The sequence below is a fragment of the Pagrus major genome, chromosome 19 (genome assembly GCF_040436345.1).
Source record: "Pagrus major chromosome 19, Pma_NU_1.0".
NCBI lineage: Eukaryota > Metazoa > Chordata > Actinopteri > Spariformes > Sparidae > Pagrus > Pagrus major.
Genome location: NC_133233.1, coordinates 12139783 through 12162424, shown reverse-complemented (window position 1 = coordinate 12162424; position 22642 = coordinate 12139783). Strand labels below are relative to the sequence as shown.

Here is a 22642-nt window from a genome sequence, read left to right as displayed (position 1 = left end):
ATCACAAATTTGGAAGGTATGATGGAAAAGTACCTGAAAAAGAAGTAAGAAGAGAGAGGGATGAAATCTATAAGTAGAAGGAAGGAAGACAGACAAATTTAAAGGTAAACAGGGAAGAAACTAGTTTGGAGGAGGAGTGTTCTTCGATGCGAAGCAGAAAAAGCAGGACTGTGCAGGAAAGGGCCTGGGGTGGTTGACTTGTCTGTGGTCAGTGGTCAGCGCTTTTCGCTCACACTCCTGACGGCGTCCAGCCAATCCCTCGGAGGGACAGCTGGCCGACAGCCGCCTGCATCAAATCCCTCCTGCTTTCTCTCACACGTCCCACAGCCGCAGAGCAAAACAACCAACAGCCACCTTCCCTCACCAAAATACTCCTTCGCCCTTCATCAACACTCAGCTTGTAAAATTAACTGAAGGGAACATCACGGACGGTTTTCTCAAAGGGTAATTATGTTGTCAGATATCTATCCATTTTAAACAGGGGATTATTGGAAGCTTTTAGCCTCAAAGCTAGAGGAGTAATTAACTTTTCCGTCGTGGCGTTGAGGCTTGTGCAAGGAACCACTGGAATAGACATGTGACACTTTCTAGTCCACAATCATTACAGACTAGATTCTTAATCATCAATCAAGTGCATCTTCAGAATGTAACCTCACACTAACATATTTTCCAATGTCACTGTTGTTGACTGTTCTGTAGTATCCAGAGCTGCAATGCAGATAGCAGAGAAAAGAGCACCTGTGACCCAGATAATAGTCTTAAGGGAGCTCTTATTAGATCTGTCAGGGAGATTTTAAGTACCGATCTGATGACAGACAGATAGATTTGGTTCAGACTGAAATTTAAACAGATCTCTCCTCAGACAGTAGCAGCACATGCACACCTGATCCTGGTTTTCGCAGGAGCGCCCCTACTTTTAAGGCTTTCTCTTGCTGTGCTCGTTGGTAATTTATCCCGCTAATCTCTCAGTTTCATAGTGATACAAATCAAATGGATGTTTCTCAGTTTCTGTGTGGGATACGTGTTGTGGTACCTGGCAACCCAACCCTCAGGCAGAAGTGAGCACGCACAAGCGACCCTGCCTGACGTGCGTCCTGTCACTGTGTTCACTCAAACCCTCAACTCTGCTCAGTTTAGCGCTGAAAACTGACGAAACAGATATTCTTCCAACTTCCACTCAACTTCGCCTTTATTGACATTTATTGACATCCTGTCTCACTTGCTCATCCTCTTTTCTTCACTCTGCAGACTAGGGCTGCACAATATTGGGAAAAAACTGACATTACAATATTTTGGATTTCAGCGATATGTATTGAAATATAAAAACAATACTTAACTTTGATAACTTGAATAGCTCTGTTTGGAAATCAATAATCATTCTAAAATGATTGGGGTTAGTTTGTAGGGGAGTGCATTTTATTAAACAGCCAAAGCCGACCATGCTTTGTTGATAAGTTGATCAAGAATGATAACATTTCATGTTACAACAACTCTCCGACTTCATTAGACGTAAATCATGAGGTGCAGAATCGTTTAATAAGGACAACATTTGTGAGATAATTTAATGCACCACACAACTCTGGGTTTACTCTGCCTCTTCCTCTTCCTCCCAACAGGAAAGGGTGGATGTTGACATATAGTTTGTGAGACAGGTACAGTTTAAGTATGATTTAAAAGACAACTTCATGCTCTGGCTTACTGTCCTTGCAGCAGGCAATGTTTGGTTTTTAGGCTTTCCACTCACTGTCTCCTGGAAGAAATAGGATGATTGCAGTCAGAACCACTGACCTTGTTGAACTAACATGGGAACAAGAAGCCAGTGTAGCTGAGAAACAAGCGCAGCTTTTCTCTGCAGCACGGCAAAGATTCCAGTATCTTCTCAATAACTGAGCTCTGTGGGGCTTATACGCGTAGAGCATGCCAAAACTGAATCCCTAAGACCCTCGTAAAAATCTCTGCTTTCTAATTAAATCTGTAATTTACTGTTTCCCCTGACCCATAATGCATCACACTGAAGAAGAGGCTATGAGAGGGGTAGAAAAAATGAAAATGAATGAGAGAAAGGAAAAGACATTTTCACAAACAACCTTCGATTACATTTTTACACATCAAGAACCTGTCAACATTGTTAAAGACGCTGTGGATGGCTAAACCGATAAAAAATGTTCTGGATGTCGAAGGCATGAGAAGAATCCATCTGTGTTTACATAATTACAGCCCATAATCTCTCTGGTTTCTCTCTCAGACTTGATGGTTTCTGGGGATAGATCAGATATGTCCATATCTTCCATTGATCGTTAATTCCTCCAAAGTCCCATCTAATTAACGGTTTGGCCCGTCAGATTGACTTTCGCTGGAAACTTTTTAAGTTGATACAATCACAACTCCTCGGCCTCATTGCCACTATTTCATTCAAAAGAAAAACATCTCATTAAGTGGAAATCTTTATGCTGTAAACACTTTTCTCTCTGAAGAGGCTCGAGACAAATTTTATGCTTCAAACTCTTTAACCTTTGGCATTGATGCAGTGTGGAAAGATAAAACACGGAGACAGCTGTTGATTTTTGCAAAGCAGATGGATACTGGCAGCTTACAGTGCACACATACACACACACACACACACACACACACGCACACACACACACACACAGTAGTGGTGTGATCTGCCTAAGGTGTTGCCACTATGCTTGGCTGCCACCAGGAGCCGTTTCCGCCTTCTGCTGAGTGTTTTGGCTCTTTGTAGTCCGGCAGCTGGCAGGGCAGCTCCTGGGGTCGAGGTACAGACGAAGGGGCTGGAGGTCTGCTGGGAGTCATCATTAACTTTGAGCAACAGTGTGTGTGTGTGTGTGTGTGTGTGTGTGTGTGTGTGTGTGTGTGTGTGTGTGTGTGTGTGTGTGTGTGTGTGAGTCTTTGGAGACTCATCCTGTGCTCTGATCTTCTCCCCTGACCCAGCATCAAAGCAGACACACTGAGCGCCACAGGACCAGCCAAGGGCCACTGGCAAGAGCGAGAGTTTATGTCCGATGCATGTAAGCACACAAACGCACACACACACACCTTTCAGACCTCTACACACGTCCGCGCAGGGTACTTACATGCATATGGACGCTGACATACACACACGTACAGATGCAAGTGTCAAAGCAAAGAATTCAAACACACAGGACCCCACACATGTGAGAAAAAGAGGACAGAGGGGCTCACACTAACATTCCCACACACATTGTGATGCACACACACAGTCCCAGAGGTCAGTGGTGTGAGTCATTGCCAAGGCAGGAGCATCAGTACATAGCGAAGATATGAAACAGTGAGACCAGCCCTTTTGCAGACTGTCGAGCCCCGTAAGTAAACACAGAGCAGCAGCCGACAGCTTTACTCTCAGTGTCAAGCAATAATCACTACAGTGATTTTAGCACATTCATAATTACTGTTCTGTGTTCCTGACAGACAGCTGAGAACAGCCAAGAATTGTGTTTGATACTCAGCAGGCCAGACTCTTGTGCTGTTATTCAATATTTCAAGTTTAAGCAACAATGTGAAACAAACTTACATAAATAAATGTCAGTTTTGCCACAAAAACAGTAATTCATCGCACAGCTGGTTCATGAAAGTTTTATGTTTACTGCTCAAAACAGCTTGTTCTGGGTGTCTTTACTGGGGAATTTCTCTGTGTTTTCAAGCAGGTTTGAAATATGCAAAAAGAAAACTGGGACAGTAGTTAGCTTGACCAAAACCTTCATCATCATCATCATCATCATCATCATCATCACCATCATCATCAGGTGATGTCTGGGAAATGCCGTGCAGAAACATTACAGCAAAGACAAGTTACCTTGATTGATGATTTGATTACAATTAAATCAGATAAACACCTCGAATTTAACATTTTAATACTAATTTGAGCCATTTTCAGTGATCATAAAACTATGTCCTCATTCTGAACGGGCAAACGAGTAAATCAAGCATGACTCGATTTGTGCAATGTCAGTGGCAACAGGCCTTTCTCATAAATACATTTCTATATGTCATAGTGGGTTAAGCACACTTGTAAATAATAATATAATAAAATTACTGAAGGCTGAATCCCATTATCTGCTCGGGTTTCTGGGTTCTGCTATTGTGTATGTTGGCTCACAGTCATCCATCATGGCTTATGAGCACCAGGCCATCACTAATGATGGCTTTTCCTGCAATGACAAGTCGAAATGTCTGCTGTAAAAAGTCCTAAAGTAAATAAAGATGGAGGACGTCTGTGATAGGGGTGCTGTTCGGGAGATTAAACTGCTAGATCTATTACTATTTGGAGTCATTTTGGTTCTCCGGCACTTGCTTCACACAATATCCTTTACAAATAAATGCACAGATGACAAAATATGCAATTAGCTAGAGTAACCATCATTACTTCTGACTGAGCAACACATCTACCTAGAATTTGGTAATTTATCAAATTAGAAACATAATTTGTCATACTAAAAGAAGTCAAAGCAATAAATTAAATTGCATAGTAAGATTTGCAGTGTTAAGTTCCCCTCATAGTTTGCACATGAATGCCTTTTCTTGTTGAATGGGAGCTTTAATGCAAGTTTTTTTCCATTATGGCACAATGTACATTTCTAGCCATGTCAACAGACGTTTGCACACAATTAAATACCAATATAGATTCAATTGCTCAACCAATGTATTTCCTTTTACTTTAGATTATATCAAAGGATTAACAGCACTGATTGACAGACGGACAATGATTTCTTGTGATCATCATTAAAATGGTACTATGACCATTTTTAATGATTTTAATTAAAATGGTACTTTGACCATTTTAATGATGATCACAAGAAATCATTAACAAGGAGTAAGACCACTAGCCAACAGCTGCAAAGTACCTGACAACTTGTACCTCACTATATACAGGAAGTACTGAAGGGATTAATGATTTCCCAATCTGTTTAACCTGAAGCAAATCGATCTAGATTTACAATATGTAAACTATAGCTTTACAAGATTCAGACCTTTGCGCCAAATCTGAAGAAATTCCCTCAAGGCCCCTCCGAGATATCGCATTCACCAGAATGGGACGGACAGACAGACAACCTGAAAACAATGCTTCCGGCCACGGCTATCGCTAAAGCTGAGGCATAACAATAAGAAAAGAAATTAAGTGACGTGACCTTAGTTTAAAATTCATAATTTTGATCAATGAACATGATCCATTTCATTGGAATCTGTGTGAACTGAATGCTGAGTTAGCTCTTGTGAAGTGTGAACTTGCACAACACGGTACAGCCGTTCCTGAGAGGCTGACAACTTAGCCTGCTTTTCCCTCTCTCAAACACACACAGACACACACACATTCATCAATGGCCTGGATATCCAGCCTGCTCTTCTTCCATTACCTCCCACAGGTTACAGTACATAATGATCTCACTGGACAGGCATCCCCAGGAACAAAGGCCCCATTTGAACCATATAATCACATTTTTCTACAGCCATCATCCTCCATATAATCCTTGAAAAACCATTTGGGTTTGTCTACCCATCCAAAACCATGACACACAATGTCAGGCGTACTGTTCCAGGACACACACAAACTAACACACATCCACAGAGTTAGTATGAGTATTTGGTTTTTGTTCCCACACCCCGAGCTCTATCACCACTGCGCTGCATTCCATACAAGATGATAAAATGAAGTCTGGACACACATCTATCTTATGTCGTTTTGAGATTTTTAGCTAGTCCGCAACATGTGTGGGTTTTTGTGTGTGTATGTGTGTACCTAAGCCCGAGGGTAGGCGGATAATTTGCTCTAATTGCCGCTCTTCTGGGGCTTTGCTAACAGATAGATATCCAAGGTATGGCTGTTGGACTGTGTAGTATCAGTATTTTCCATCGACAGACTGACAGCTGAGTGGTAGCAGTCATCAGCTCTCTGTTGAGTCTCCAGTTGGCCTCCAGATAGCTAGATGTGTCATACCTGTGTGTCAATAGGAGATTTTATTCCATCTCTACAAGCGCTATTACCTAGGATTAAGATGTGGACCCACTGCAGGGGGCATTTAAACAGCAAGGGTATGTGAATGTTTGTGTTTTTCTGTTCTTGTCATGCCCCTGTTCCAACACAGTAATGTAGTCTATGATAATGGTAACATGAGGTAAGCTAACGTAACATAAGAGAAGGATAGTAAGGTAACATAAGTAAAATAATAGCGTAATTCAGCCTAACATCACATAGCTTGACGTGACTTAATTTTGGCTCCATATTTTAGGTACATTATCATCAAAGACTACTGCCACAAACACCATTTACTAACACATCTGAAACTAGAATGGCACTCAGTAGAGCGCATACCTCCGCCAAGGGGCAACAGTCCCCTTTCATTCAATCAAGCCTAATCCAAAATCAAATAAAAGATATTTAAATCCACTGGATCTGGATGATTTTTATTTGGATCCGCATCAAATTGGACTTGCTCAGAGATACCAGCCACCTAAATATGTGTAATGCATTATTCCCTGAGAAATTTATGAAAATGTTGATCAACTATATATCATAATGTTAAAGTAACTGAAAGGAAAATATCTTGGATCCGTCCCATCATCTGCATTCACACCAAAAGTTAATGGGGTCTATTCTGGGCCGAGACCCATCCTGCATCCAAGTTTCGTGGATGTTTCGTAATTTTTGTGTAGTCCATCTGACAAACCAACCAACAAATGGACACAGGTGAAAACATAACATCCTTGGTGAAGGTAATAACAACTAAAATGTGCATGTTAAACAAACAACAAAATTCAAGACCCGATAAGCAACCGGGAGAAAAGAGTGTTTGAATCAGCTGTAAAACGTGCACCAAAGGATGTCAAAGTATTTGAGAGAATCAGAGAAGCACCGAATAACAAAGTGCTACAAGGAAAATACTTCAAACATGAAATAAGACTACGCAAACATCAAGGTCCACAACAAGCACAGCTGAGCAAAACCACGAAATAAAAGTAATGTCTTCCATCTGCGATGTTTGAGGTTACTGTCATCTTGTATTTTGAAAGTGTCTCTGTTGAGAACAAAACAAAACAATGGAAATGCAAAAATTACAAAACCTCACAAATCTGTGAAAGTTCAGGTTATGGAAAGTCACAAGTTGTTACATTTTCGCAGCTGAAAGCGTTTTAAAACTTACTTTGCCCTGTTTTTCTAAGGAATGTTATTTGGGCTTAGTGTTTTAAATTAGATTAGATCCGGGGTATGAGTTGAGGTTCAATGTTTGAGTTAAGATTCAAGGGCCCCGGTTCACAAAAGCAATTTTGTAAGCATTGCTTACAGATCATCACGGCAGCATCATGTTTCACAAAACGTTGTTTCTTACAAATGTGCAAGTCCTGCAGGGCTCTTGCATACGAATGGATGGGCCGCATCCAGGAATTTGTTTGTGTTTTAATTAGTAAAATATGACAAAATGTCATGGTGCAATTGCAGATGCATTTTGCAAAGTTGGTGAGAGCTGAGTTTGTAGATAAGGATGAGCGATCTCACAGGATTTACAAGACAAATGTGTGTGTGCAGGGAGGAGCCTTGCACACATTCAACCTTTACACCCATGTCTATAATCAATCTTTACACAGCATTTGTGTCTGTTTGAACACTTAGAGGTCTAAATGGCCACAGAGAACAGCTTATTGACATTAATGGCCAGTTGCGATTTCCCCCAGAAGCCCCTGTAAAAACAAGCATTTGTTTCATTGGACACCAATTGGAGCCAATGAGCTGTCAACAAAAGACGGTGCAACAGCTTTTTCACATTTATAAGGAAATTCCATGAAATCAGGAAATAAATGAGCTGGAAAAGAAACAACGCAGAAAATATTTCTTTCCACTTTATGGGATGTTAATAAAAATGTAATTCTACAGCAGAGCAGCTGTCACAACAGCCTCTGGTCAGACTAATGGTGGCCCTCACTTCGCTTCAACTTGGATCAGCGGTCTTCACACAAGACGTGGGTCTTGTGGACGGAAGAGCCAGACGACTTCTCAAATCCTCAGTGGTGGAAAGAGAATTACAAAGATGGCACAAATCAGTTCAGTAAAAAGCCTCTCAATTACTGAGAGGGGATATAATTAGTTATTTCTACTCTATACAATCCTTCAGAGACGAACAAAAATAAGGATTAGTCCTACCGCTTTGGTCATGGCATGACTTTATTAGACAACTGAATGACTTCCTATGGGGATAAAAGTGCAAGATTTCTGCTGGAGTTTGGTGCTTGAGTCCATTGTGTTTCTCCTCTGACATCTTGTTCTCTTTGGAGGTCGATTTGGCAGAAATACTACCGGCTGTTTCGTTTACACATGTACAAGAAAATAAACGCAACCAAACACTGCAGTCATAAACAAAAACCAGCGGCACCAAAACATTTCACGGTCTAACGTATGTGACTAACAACAACAGTCCTAAACCAGAATCATTAATCTCGCGGTACGCTGCACACTAAATGATACACTGTTTAGAGTTGGTGAGATTGTCAGGATTTGCTGTCCTTTGGTTGCCATAGGATACGGGGGAAAAACATTTGGGCGGCCAGCGCAGGAGGTTTTGTCTGGGTCGACGATTGTCTGCTGTAAAATGGAAGCTGCTGCAAATATATCAGTGCTTTGTGAAAATAAAGGGATTTTTGACAGTTGCTTGGTCTCAAAATGAAATCCCCAAATGTAGGACAACAGGTATACCCATAATAGTTTTCAAAGATGTGATTAAAGTCAGTATTTATTGGGGAAATCAGTGACCATGACATACTGGGGGTCTGATCATTTGAAAAAAGAAACCTCTGATCTTGTTCCTTCTTCCTTCTCCGTCCTTGATGTTCGGCTCCGTTTCTTCCACGATTTATATGACAGAGGACGGCTTCGTACTTGCTTTCCTCTCTGGGTCGTGACCACAGACCCACTCAGGAACGGCTGCTTTCAGAGATCCGCCACCATTCAGCGCTAAGTGAATATTCCGTAAACAGAGATGTACTCCTGTGGTTTTTGATGGGGAGTCCATTTTGAGCAAAACAAAACATTTCTGTGGGTTTAGGCCTCATTTTATTCAAGCCGCGCCAATACAGGGATGATGGTTGTCAAGTATTCTCTTATTTTCCTGTTGGGCTTTGTGGGAATCAATCTGATCACACAGGCATGTGTCTGTGTATGTGCTCATCTAAGTAGGTATACTATGTAGGCTGCATGTTCATCATGTCCAGGTTGCTTTAAGGGTAGTTCTCTGTGTCGCTGCTGGTGTGTGTGTGTGTGTGCCTTTATTTGTCTGATGGCACATATTTTTGTTTGCCTTGTGTGTCCATGTGTAGCAGTGCAGGCAGTAAAGAGGCCTGCTATAGTGATCTGTGGTTAATGTCTGCTTCTGGGCAGCAGGTGTGCATGTGTGTGAGTGTGTGTGTATATGTGTGCATCTGAGCTCGGCCGGTCTGGTCCCAGATTTAGAGGAGGAAGCCGGTGTCATGGCCAGGAGATGGATCTCTCCTGAGGGATCCGATAAATAAGGGAAAAATATCTTTGAAAAAGGGAAACGCAGCTGTTTCCAAAGGAGAAGTCAAAATATTGGTGGCTTTGCATTCCACAGCCACAAGGTAGAAGGCCGGCTCACTCTGTGATGCTGTTTGGTACTCCATTTTCCCTCCTTCTCACTATCAACACTTTCTCTTCCCCCTCTCCCTCTCCGCACATCTTTTCCTCCCTCCCTACCAATACATCTCCTTATCCTCACCTCTCTGTCTGCGTTTCTTTCCCCTCTGCTTTTCTCTGTCGTGAAGACAGTCGATCCTCGGTGCGATTCCCTTTGGAAAGTCTGTGGTGACCACAGCGCATTTCAGCGGCTTAGAGACAGAGCATATGATCCACTGATAAATCAGTCTGGGCCAGCTTCAATCTCCCCCCTGGGCTGACTTACATGTAAGACCTACTGCTTGTTTTACACACAGGCACAGCTCCAAAAACAGCGACGGTAACCAGATACCTGGATATTCAAAAAGCAGGTGGGCCTTGAGGAAAATCAGGAGAAAAATAATCAAAGTTTCTAATAATACATCTGTCCACGATGTCAACACAATATTGGTGAGATGAAAGTGTAGAGAGCTTTGGCTTTCTTCGTGTTATTTGAGTTTTTGCTGAAAGCCAGAAATGCATATCAAAAACTGCCTTTCCTTTCAACATGGGGAGACCCAGTGGGAACTGTTCCCTAAACACTTCCTTCTAAATGTACAATGCAGTGCGCTAAAGATGAGGTCAACCCAGCGTGTTTTTAAAACCTTCTGTGAAAGAATATGAGAAAAAACACATTCATTAAAAAGGGTGAAATCATGTTTTAATCTACCTTATTTTTTGATACTTGGCTATAATTGTTAATTTGTATATTGGGGTGTAATTATAGATTTACATCTTGTTTTAATATAATCATCTCTCATAAACAGTGATCAGTGACTGACCGTGTAAGAAGATAATTCTGGTTCATTTCAACATGATTCTGATCCAGATGATCAGTAAAGAAGCCAACAGTTCAGCCGGATGTTCTAAACTACTTTATTTGGAGATGAAACAAAGTATTGGTGATGATCCCTCATTTAACTGTACATGCACAACTACAGAAGAAGTACAATGTGCATTTTTCTTTTCAAAATGAAAGCCAAAGATGCCGTAACAGCTGTTCGATATTCAGTATTGTGAAAAATATCACATATGACAGCAAACATCGCGATATTCGATAATATCTAATATCAGCCCAAGCCTGTAGGTTCCATGTCTGGATGTGTTCCTAACATGGACACCATCAGACCACTAGAACAGCAAAGCTGCATTCTTAACCATTCAACCTGTGTTTTTCATCATTCATCAGATAATGCTGAGATAAAAACTTATGTGAAATAAGTTTGACTTAAGTGACAAAAATAAAAGTATTGGTTTTGGCTATACCAGATTGACTTAAACTTTCAAATATAATCTGATGACAAAAAATACTAACATGTCAACAGTTTTCATTACTAAAACAAAACTATAATAGTCATGGTTTCCATTTTTTTATCATCTGACCACTTGTGCTTCTTGCCCTGGTTGATTCTTTTTGGCAATTTTTCTTGATCTCAGAGATTGATGAGAGTGTACAATGTTAGTGTTAATATTAGACAGAAGTTACGGCCAAAACTACAGACATAGGACCCTTCTTATAATACGTATACTAGCATCATCTCTTAATTTGATACTTCTGACTAGCTGCAGTACAATCCGAAACCAACAATGACAAAAATATTCTAGACTTCATTCTAGACATCATGATTCACCAGAAGACACTCTTCATCAGTCAAGTTTGATTTCAAAGAACAGTTTCAATTGGCCAGTAGATATCCATCTGTCCACTACAAAGGCCTGAGACATTCTTGACCACTGCCTATAATATAACAGCGAGAAGCTATTAGAAGAATAATTCAAATTGTCTTGCTCATTAGATGAATCTCAGAGTTACATTCTTTTCAGCTTCCACATAGTACCAGCTGGGCTTTAACAGCTGCTAATGAGAGAGAGAGAGAGTATATACAGTATGACTGTGTTTACCGAGGGAATATTTCTGAACATACGGACCATATTGACCTCAATATGTTGAAAAATGTGAGACTTCCTCTATGAGAAGGATTCATACTGGACTGGACCCTCAGTCAGATAAGGTATCCAGGAGACTGGCTGCTCGGAGGTGTGGAAACTGTCCGTAGAGGAGGAAGGACTGGGCAGAGTTTCCCCTGCACATCCTTAGTGATAAGATCCTTTTATCCTCTCGGCACTGGGAGTGGATACTTTTTTTTTTTTTTAAAAGTGGCCTCACTGGGAGTCAAACCCCTAAACTCTGGACATTTTAGGGACTGAGATACAAATAGCAAAATTTTTCTTCATCTTATTTTTTTCTCACCTGACTTCCTTTTTCTTTCTTTTCTGTATTTGCAGTTTCATGATCTCACTGCTCTCTCCTCCTTGTTCTTTCTTCTGCCACCGTATTTTATTTTCTCCGGTGATGCCTGTGGTTAAAGGCATCAATCTCTGTTTTCCACCGCTCATTAGAAAGAATGATGTATTGAATTAGGAAAGCAGAGTGTAAATCATACAAGTTTGCATAGAATTCTTTATAACCAAATATTTTCCACTTGCTCTGAGTGTAAAAGGAAATCAAATTGGAGAATGTACGAAAATGTACTAAAGAGAATGAGACATGCTTATTATTGGCTGATAAAAACACAGCATATACATGTCTTGCTTCTTTTCCTCCTCCATGCTCTTTTTCTCATCTCTCTCTTTCTCCCTCCATCCCTCCCGTCTCCGACTGTTTTCCTGTCAGTATCGTGTTTGGAAAGTCAGCCCGCGGGTCAGCGTAGGGCTCGTAAATTTGTCAGCGGCAGCGCGGTTGAAAGGGAGGCTACTTGCTCGGGAGGGTCAGGAGCATCTGCGCTCACATGGGGCTTTTTTCTCACTGTGGACCTGCGGTTGTTGTTTCAGGCACGTCCTCTTTAGAGAGACGACCAGCCTGGGAACAAGCGAGGGGCCGAGGGGTGCTTTCTCCTCTCGTTCCACCAGTATTTGATGAAGACTTCATGTGTAACGAGGTGGGAGTTCTTGTTGTCTAACAAGTACATTCAATATGCTTCAATTATCAGTACAGACAAGCACAAGCGAAGTCACATTTGACCATGTTTGTGTAATTGTACAGACTTTGCACAAGTAAGTGACTACATTCATTCCCTAACCCCTGACCCTGACCTTTGTAGGAAAACTCCTAAACACACTTATCACTGTCAAATAAACAACTTGTTGATTTATCTCAGGTTTCTTGGTCTATTTTCTTTTAAAGTGGTGCATTTTTCTAATTTGTAAGAATAACTGGCCAAAGACTATCTAACAGGTGCAAAATACTTAATACAGATATTTGCCAAGAGAAAATATTCTTGCACTTTTTTCTCTTCAACATCCAAAAATCTGACTCAATACAACAGATTTACATCTGTGCAAGGCATTTTGGAAAATGGAGGAAATCCCAGTTGAAAACAATTTTTTTATTCTATGTCTAACATTAACCTTAAACCCAAGTCCTGAGGCTAATAGCAAATGATCAAGACACCATGCCATGGTAGCAACTATGTGAGACTGTAGGCCTAAATTAGGAACAGCAGTGCTTAGAGTCAGATGCTAATGACAGCGAGCGACACCTGGCTGAGGCAGCTGCCAGGCGAGAGAGCACTGTTCGAGATCTCTTCACCCGAAGACCAGGAATCTTTATCATCCATCCAGCTGAGTATTTTTGAGGAGACGTCACAAAAATTTGCAGACGTGTTAGTGGCAACAAAGGCGAAATCGAAGACGGAACCTAAAGTTGCAACATAAAGAAACAGAGAGGCTGTTCACATTTGGTATCAACATGCGTTCTGGGTGACCTCTTGTGATCGGATCTCACTTCCCTGCTCTATATGCAAATATACACAATATATTTTTACACAATGTAAAATTACATGTGTTATACATGTAGTTTGCCGAATTAACACGAAGGCCCAAACAGTTAAGAATATGTTGCAGACAGCATTTTAAGAAGTTTATACAGTTCCTCCTAATGCAACTAGTCTCAAAATTAAGCCTTTTTTTAAGGGAGTCTGGGGACTTTCTCCATGGATGACAAAGAAGCAGCCTTAATTAGTTACTTTTTACTTTATTTGTAAAAGTTGGCATGCCTACTGTCAATATGTTATAATCTTGTAAAATCAGTTGAAACAGAGAGTTCAAACAGCTACTCGGAGGTACGAAGCACTTGGAAGCAGACTTTTTTTTTTGCGACGCTGCGACAAACTGACACTTTTAACATGGAAAGAAACATCTTAATGTATTCTATCTAATGCTGAATTTACAAGAGGGCACCAATGATTAAGAATTAAGTGTAGCCGCTTCACAAAGTTCGAAAAGTTTCCCCTTATGCAACAACAAAACCAGGTCTGAACAGCCTCAAAGTTTCAACATATCTGTGATTTGCAGAAACATACAATGCCAACATTCATTCTGGCGATTCAGTGAATGTTAGAATTTTACGGCGATCCACCAAATAGTTGGTGAGATTTTTCATTTTGACCCAAAGCAGTGAACAAACTGACCGACACGCCGCAAACATGGCTAAAAAAGGATTTCCATCATGTTTCTCCTTGTTCCGACCATAAAATATCTTCAAGTTGCACTCATATAAACACAAAGACATTTGTGTACACATAAATGTGTATATGCAGCTCCCAGAACAAACACACACTCACACCCTCCTTCCTCTGCTCCTTCAAGGTCACCAAAGGCTTTAAATCACCTTTCATCTGTCCCAGAGTGTCTCAGCCCTCAAGCATCCTCTGGGTGTGCCTTTTTCTTTCCTTTCTTCCCTCCTTTCTCTGCTTTTTTTTATTTACAAGAGATAAATCCCTGCAGGTTTCCTGGTGGCTTCACAGAAGAATGTGACAGCAGGAATGTTTACCATGACATTTACGCCATTCCTGACGGCCGCAGTCGTCTCCATTACCAGAACTAGCCTCTCCGGCAGAGCAAACGACGGGATCATTATGATAATGGATGGAGTTTACTGGGCACACAAGGACACGCAGATGCAGAGTTCAGCGGTTCACAGGTTCACAACCTTTTTTAACACTGGGGCTGACCAGAAATTCCAAAGACATATCAGCCAGTGTTTACTGAAAAAGTCCTGTACATCAAATGTAACATACGGATTTAAACAATGTCAATAAACGAGTCCTTTGCAGAGGGAAATGTGACGAAGTTGATAAAATGTAATTAAAGTTTATGCTAAATCACAGCAGAATATTCCTCCCGAGCTCTTAAAATAACAACATGGAGTCAGCAGTGAAGTACTCAGAAACCACAGACACAAGTGGTCTGAGAAGGAAGTCTCAGGTGTTTCTGTTTAAGGGATTAACGTTCAGTAAAGCAGTGGTTCCCAGTGGTTTACTTCTGCATTGTATTTTGCACACAAAGTGTCTGTAGTGCAAAATTGCTTACTATTATTATTATTATAAGCATTCTGTGCTGAGATTTGTTGTGTTTTTAGCCTCATTCTGTCATATGAAGTTTTAATTAGTTAAAAATACATGATGTTACTTGGTAATTGTGGTATCTTGTAAAGAAGAAATCTGACAGGCCAAATCAAAACTTATGATGGCCCGCAGGCCACACTTTGACCAGCCCTGACCTAAACTAAAACTCAAGCAGCAGGTGTTTTCCACTTTCACCAGAATGGATTCTGTGCCTTTGGTTTTATTTGTAGTCAGAAACACAGAAAATGCATGAATCAAAACAAAGACACATTTGTTTGCATCTTCGCCTCTCTCTTTCATATATACAAACGTCGTATATACAAACACAGCCTTGCACAAGTGCACACACACTAATTCCAGGTTAATGATCTCCTCTGCGTAGCCTCCTCATAGAGAGTTAAACACAAGACAAAGGCTGACAGCTTTACAGCGCTCTTAGCAGGAAAGAGCCATGCAGGAGTAAAAACACACACGCGCACACACACACACACACATGCACACGCAAACACACACACACACACACACACACTTTGTTTCATCGTTTTAAGCACATACCCACACACTCAGAGTTATACAAGAGGTTACAACAATCACTAGCAAGACTACAACTGCAGTGAAAAATAACACATTTTTACATTTTGTGCCACACTTCAGTATCTTTAAAATGGTGCCTTTTCATGCCAGAATCATTTTCTTTTGGATCTGGAAAAGCCTTTAAATCTGGATTTGGACCACCAGACTCTCCAATGAGATCCATACTATAATCAATATGTTTAATACCAGGGCAATAGCCTGAAAAATCATGTGCTGTCTGTTTATGAGTTCCCGAAGGATGTCATCATATCAACCTGTTTCTGATTAGCTGCTTCTTTTTGCACAGCATGTGGTCAAGACTCCTTCTGAGGTTTTTCCAGGCTGATTTGAGAAATGCAACAAGATGAAATACAGCCATAATTTGACACAGGGCAAAGACAGAAAGAAAAAGAGACGCGAAGAAAGACAGATATGAAGAAAACAACAGATGTGTGAGAGGACAGTGAAGCACGGCAGAACAAACAGTGCAAATTCCTCCATCCCTGCACGCAGAGGTGATAAATGGGAGCAGCGGGCCCTAATCAGATGTTCCGCCAGGGTTATCTGCTCCGTTCGATAGATCGTTACCAGCCGCAAGTGCGTCTCACTTCGCCTCCTTATCTCGTCACACTCCTCCATCCCACGCCACTATCACTCCGAACTGGAATGTCCAAAGAAGACACGAGACTGGACGAGAGGTGAAATGAAGACGGAGAGAAAACAAGGCAAGAAGAGGTGTAATCTTTGTACTTAGCCTCGATCTCTGCTGCCATCTCGTCAGGTCGGTGAGTTATGGCGTGAGAGGGGGAGATATCATCAGGGTGGGTGGGCTTGGAGGGAGAGGGGTGTTAAGAGCAGGGGGCGTGACAGAGATGACTTCAAGTGTAAATGGAATGCTCTCTTATAAATGGTTATCTGCTGACCTAGGGGTCGACCAACTACGTGTATCCGTGTATCCACCTCCATCTACGTATACACCCACAGCAAAAGGTTAGCTGCATCAATTCCTCCACCTACTGAGGATAATACTGTGAGGAGACATGCACACACTTGTGCACACTTCAAGGTCTTTCACAAAAAGTCAAATGGACAATAGAGCTGTCCTGTAACACCTCGTCTTTTATGACAGACAAGAAGCTGGACTGGAAAAGACATAATCTGGTAAACCGGAGATGTTTCCTCCATCAACCCTGTTTGTTTCTTGAGGCAGCTGTGTGTTTTGCCAAAGAGCTTGACAACCAATACAATCCAAACACAAGAAAAAGGAAGCACTTTAAAACACTGTAACTCAATAAGCAGCATTATTTGTATATCTTGGGCCGTTCTTGAACATCACTGCAAGTTCAAGTGAACTTGTAGCGGCAGTGAAATATCTGATACTGTAAACAGATGAAAACAAACATAGGGGTTTGTAGTTTGTTAATGTAATTTTTCTCACCATTGCAGGAAGGTTTCAGCTGCCAAGATTATGTCTCAGAAAATATCCTTTATTTCACTGCAGCATATCTTGAATTCCTTGCCCAACTTCTGGCTAATACTGTTTACGGTGTGTTGAAGTTGAGGTGAAGTGACGGGTGGTCTTGTGTTCTGTTCTGGTCTCTGAGGCTTTGCAGGAAGTGTTTCAAGACGGTTTAGTGAAAATTTTCCAAAGCTCCCTTCTGCATCAAACAATTGACTCTTTGATCGAAGCCAACTAATTATTTGATCATGCTGGGGCTTTGGGACACGTTTCGCTGCAAAGGAAGTGGCTTACCTGGGCTTAGGCGCTGAGAAATGCAGCCAGGCATCATAAGACAAGGAAAACAGCCGTTTAATAAGGGCACTTCATTTCAGAATAAGCCCAGGGCTGTCTGGACCCAGCTAATCTCCTGAAACCCACTTCTTAAAGCTTCTGGCTTGTTTGCCTTTAAAGTGTGGGAGGTAGGCTAGTAGAAAGCTTGGCTGTTGACTTGGGTAAGAGGTCTAGTGACAGCTCTGCTATAGCCATGCAACGAGGTGTGCAGAGGCTGAAAGGAGAGGGAAAAGAAGAAGAAAAGGAGGGTAGTCATGATGACAAGACAAGTGCATGAACGCATAAAACAATTTAGTAATATTTAAGCCACAGGAGGCACCTGTGATTCAAAATGACATACACTCGAATGCCCTTCAGATGGGCTGCAATAACTTGGACCACATTTATATGTAGCCAGTTATCATAAGAGTCAGGTGGGTATGCAACCAAGAAGCATTTGAGAAAATCTGATTGTCAGCCTGTCAGCATCTGTCCCCTGTGTTGATAACAGCTGAAGTGATCCTGAAAAGATCCACCATCCTCCCTGTCACATACATTTTTGATCTCTGATCAGTCCAACCACTGAATGATCAGCATGTGTGAGTCTAGTTCATAGCCAATCCAGCCAAGTTATAGTCTTAGTTGTATATAAACTGCAATAAAATTATCACCTAGATCGGCGTGGCATGGACTGGGACTCTCTAAAAAGTTGGTATTTCATCCAAGGGCGGCACCTTACATCCTGAGTAGACTGTTGTGTGCCTGATGTGCGTTCTCATCGGACTGCATTGGGTGACTCGTCACTTGTAATTCAGAGATGATTTTTTATTTTTTGTGACCAGCGCTGCTCTTGTCCAACCAAAAGTGAAAGATGACTTATTATATTGATCCAAACCATGATCTTTTCCTAAGCCTAACCAAGTATGTTTTATCGCCTAAACCTAACCAAACTGTAACTGAAAATATTCTTTTAAATACCTGAAATCAAAGCAAAAGTCCATAAAAGAAACTGTTCTTACAATCAGGACGCAAACTCCGTCACCCACATTAAAGTTGTGTAAGATCTATTTGTCCAGCACGCCTTATTGAAAGAAAAGTAACTAAGCATCTTTAGACTATATCACCTAAAGGCAGACTTTTCCATAACATTTTCTACCACCAAAACTTGTCTTACAAGATAGAGTATCACCTCTATTCATGTAGATGTGAGATCAAATCCGCAAATTAAAGAAAAACTACGTGCAGTCAGGGCACAGGCTGAGACTGTCAACGAGCTCACCGAAATGGACATCTGGGTGAAATACCAAGTGTTTAGTGAGACCCAGCATTGACCTTGATTTTAGCATGTAACCAAGGAAAAACAAGGCAAATGCAACATCCCACCCAAACACTGTTGTAGACCAAGTAATGGCAACCACTATCCCCATTGTAAGTGGTCCCCCAGCAGCAGAATTTGCTCTGACACACCACAAAAACTGCTCAGGAATGGCTGGAGGAATGTGACAAAGGGCTCAGGGTGTCGACCTGGCCTACAATTTCCTCAGATCCCAATTCAATCAAGCCTTTTGGGACCTTTGAGACACAATAGGACACCTTGAGAGGTCCTGTGTCCATGCCTTAATGGGTCAGAGCCAAGTCCAATCAACTGTTGGGCCACCATGGATCAGACTTCATCCGGCATGTCCCAAGGATGATTGATAGGATTGGGATCTGGAGAATGTGGGGGTGGGTCAACGCCCTTAGCTCTTAATGTTAACATTGTTTGGGCCATTTCTGAGCAGTTTTTATGGTGTGGCAGGACACACTGTCCTGCTGGGAGGACCACTGCAGTTCGGGAATGGTGTTTGGATGGGTGGTGCGTGTAAAGTAGCATCTTTATGAGTGCCAGGATAACATGATCAATGTTATTCACTTCACCTGTCAGCGACCAGTGCATGCAGCCCAGTGTAAACAGAACTTTCTTAAAACACATTTGGATTTTGATCCGATAATAAGACACTTGGTAAATGGGGCCTTAGAACAGAAAACAGTCTGCCAATTAAAGAAGGGTGGGGTCAAGCTCACCTGTTAATCATTGTATTTAAAATTGTAGGAAAAGTACAACAAGATCGACTCTGAAAACCACGGATGGATTTTCCCGGATTATTATGGAACCTTCCCTCTGGTAAAACCCAGCATACAAACAGCAAAGGATGGGAGAGCAAACAAGCAATGGGAGCTTCGGGCTGCGCTCTGAGCCAAGCCAAGCTCAGAGAGGCCTCCACACCTGTCTGTCTGGCTGGCACGGGAGGGCAACGCCGGAGCAAACTCATCACGGTTAAATGCAGATGACACAGGAACAACATTTGGAGTTCCTGTTCTGTGACCCATGAAACCAAAGCCATTTCTGTGCATCCTTGACTCACCGTAACCACGAGCTTACAGCTCAGCCACAAAAACCAAACCTGATAGGAATAGCAAATTTCCCCCTGCTGGCTATTATAGCCCTCAGGGTGTCTGCGGATATTTGTTCAGCAATGTCACCCTTCATTAATTGAGTGAGCATTGACCTCTTGTATTTGTTTTCCACTGGGATGCACCTTACCAATAATGGTCAGTGTCTCCCCACTCACTCTACAAACTTTGAGAGGAATTTATAGAAGTTCTGCGACCAGTGACCAACATCTGAAAAGGTCGGCCTTTTTCCACTAAATGTGTCACAACTGGAGTTCTCCTCAAATATAAATAAGGAAAAAGATGCTATCACACTTAAAACCTCACAGAGTCTTCTCTGAAGGAATTTTCTGCACATATGCTTCACACGTAGGCACATTTATGTGTCTGTTTAATGTCCGATTATCTGTTTCCTTTTCTAAATAATATGGTAGAATAATTTGATTTCATGTTCAAAGTCAATGTGTCTGCATGTTTAAGCAACAACAACAAAAAAAGTGTTATCAGCATGCGTGTGTGAGACAAACAAAATGGTGTCCCACTCATAAACAACTTCATAGCTCTACTACAGGTCTAAAACTCCACAGGGAAGCTTTAACAGTGACTGCTACCATTACCCGAGGACCCTGCTGGGCATTAGGACATGTTCGGAGCTGCAGCGTGTCACACAGCATGAGTCATTCAGCACACAGTGTCACTTCACTAGACCTCAGTGGAAAGCAGGACGTCCGCAAGGCAAACAGTGATGAACGTGCTATTCTAGGAATGAAGATGAAAAAGGAGCTGGAAAATATGCTTCTGTTCCCCCCCAATTTAAAGTTTTCCACCACTTGCTCGGCTTTTTTATTTTTCAATGGGTCATTCTGAACGAGTGATGAAAGCTAAGGAGAATGGATGAGTGAACAAGAGGTCTATATGAATCATGCAGGGGGAGGCATATGGTTCGCAGAGCGCACTTGAGACTGGATGTAACGCAGGGGCTCTTAAATCTACCTGAGTCCCAAGAGAGTACCCTCAGAAAATGAGCTCTCTATCTGTGCTACTGCCGCAGCTGGCTGTGAAAGACATCAGTTCGGGCCGAAGCTTAAATCACTGTCATCCTTTTATTTGCTGTGGGTCACTTTAAAGTTTGATATTCTTACATTTACACACAGGGAGGATTTGCCTATAAAAAAAGTGTTTTTAAATCAGATCATCAGTGTAAACAGAGCTGCTGCCTTCTGCTTTGCTGTGATTGTACAAACACAGATTATGCAGAGAAGGTGCCTTTCAATGAGTAAATCCGCTTCAGGCCTGGTCTCTTAATCCTGCTCCATATTTTTCAAATCTTTTCAGACAGATTGTTTGGCTTCTTCCCTTTTCTTCCTCTCATTTATCTTGATTCTAATTTGTAGTTTGGCCACACATGATATCCAGATTTTTAGGCCGGTTTTGCAACAAGAAGGACCACCCAGAAGAGTTTCAGGCCTCTCTCTACTATAGCTTTATAACCACTCCAATCGAGTAAGAGACACATTAAAAACCAATCGGACGGCGATGACACACGGTAGTCGTGCAAGGCCTTATTTGCAAAGCAGATGGAAAGCCTTGGCCTGTCCAACATTAATTACAATCACATTCAGGGAGGAAGCCGTCCCTCCTCCAGGGCGGTTAGGACTCTGTGTACGGCTGGAGGAGATGGCAACCTAATCCCCCGGTCACCGCAGAAATCTGAGGGAATCGTCAAAAGATGCACAGGACGCGATTAATCAAAGTGGAGAGCCAGATGTGCAACAACACAGGACTATAAACCCAAAGTTACACAGCACAGGAATACCGAAACCACAGACACACAAACACAACGCCGCCACCATCACACCCCCACACAGAAGCCAACAGAGGGGCTTCGATATTTGATACCAATACGACGGCCTCCTCCTGTCTGAATATCTGGTTTTCATCACTGCATGTTGCAACACCAATACTCACAGGACCAATAAGTAGAGAAACATTTGCTTTTTCAAACTTCAATCCTCATTCTCTTCTTCATGTGTGGCACTAGGTTACTATTAAATAGTTGATAAAGGTGAGGGATTAAATATTTGCTGGACTTCCTGTTTCAAGAGGAAAAAAAGAGAGCACATTCTTCAGCAGTGATACATTCCCACTGTTCTCAAGGCCGGATCATGACAATGCCCTGAGTTCCCAAGGAGAATGACAATCAATCTGGGTTTAAGCCTCCTTGTCCACCAGCGTCTGACTCTGTTTATCTTCAGGCGCTCTGTTTACAGTCTCCCAGTAAACACTGGAGCTGCTAATGGAAGGAAGGCCCTTTGGCTTTTATGTTCCAAACTCGTTATGATTAAAGTGTCCCTCTTTATCGTCACTGGGGCTAATTAAAGACAAATCTGCTGGGGTAACACAAACAATGCGACGCAGTTTACGCACGGAGACCGCAACTCGCCCTGCTGGAGGTCAACGGCAGGAATAGCCCTTTACATACAAATACCAGCGGTGGTGGTTGATGGTTTGCTGAGGATACAAGGTCAATTTTTCCCGCGGGGACATAAATCATGCAGTAGATTGCACAGCAAGACTGACCACAGAATTTCGGTCCTATAAATGAGCGGAGGGCCGATCCATCCTGAGAGAGGACGTGTAACAATAAATTACTCGGAAACAATACATACCTCAACAGTTTTTCTAACCCACAGAGGACATGGGGGAGTCTCAGGCCTCTGTGTGGCTCACACAGTGAGGTGGTTCATGATCCATTACTAAATGCGC

General features: G+C 41.9%; 1 protein-coding gene across 1 annotated transcript in view; it reads right to left on the bottom strand.

The window, feature by feature from the left end:
• Positions 1–22642, bottom strand: part of bmp6 (bone morphogenetic protein 6) — a 50416-nt gene that overhangs the window by 26543 nt on the left and 1231 nt on the right. The window lies entirely within an intron of this gene.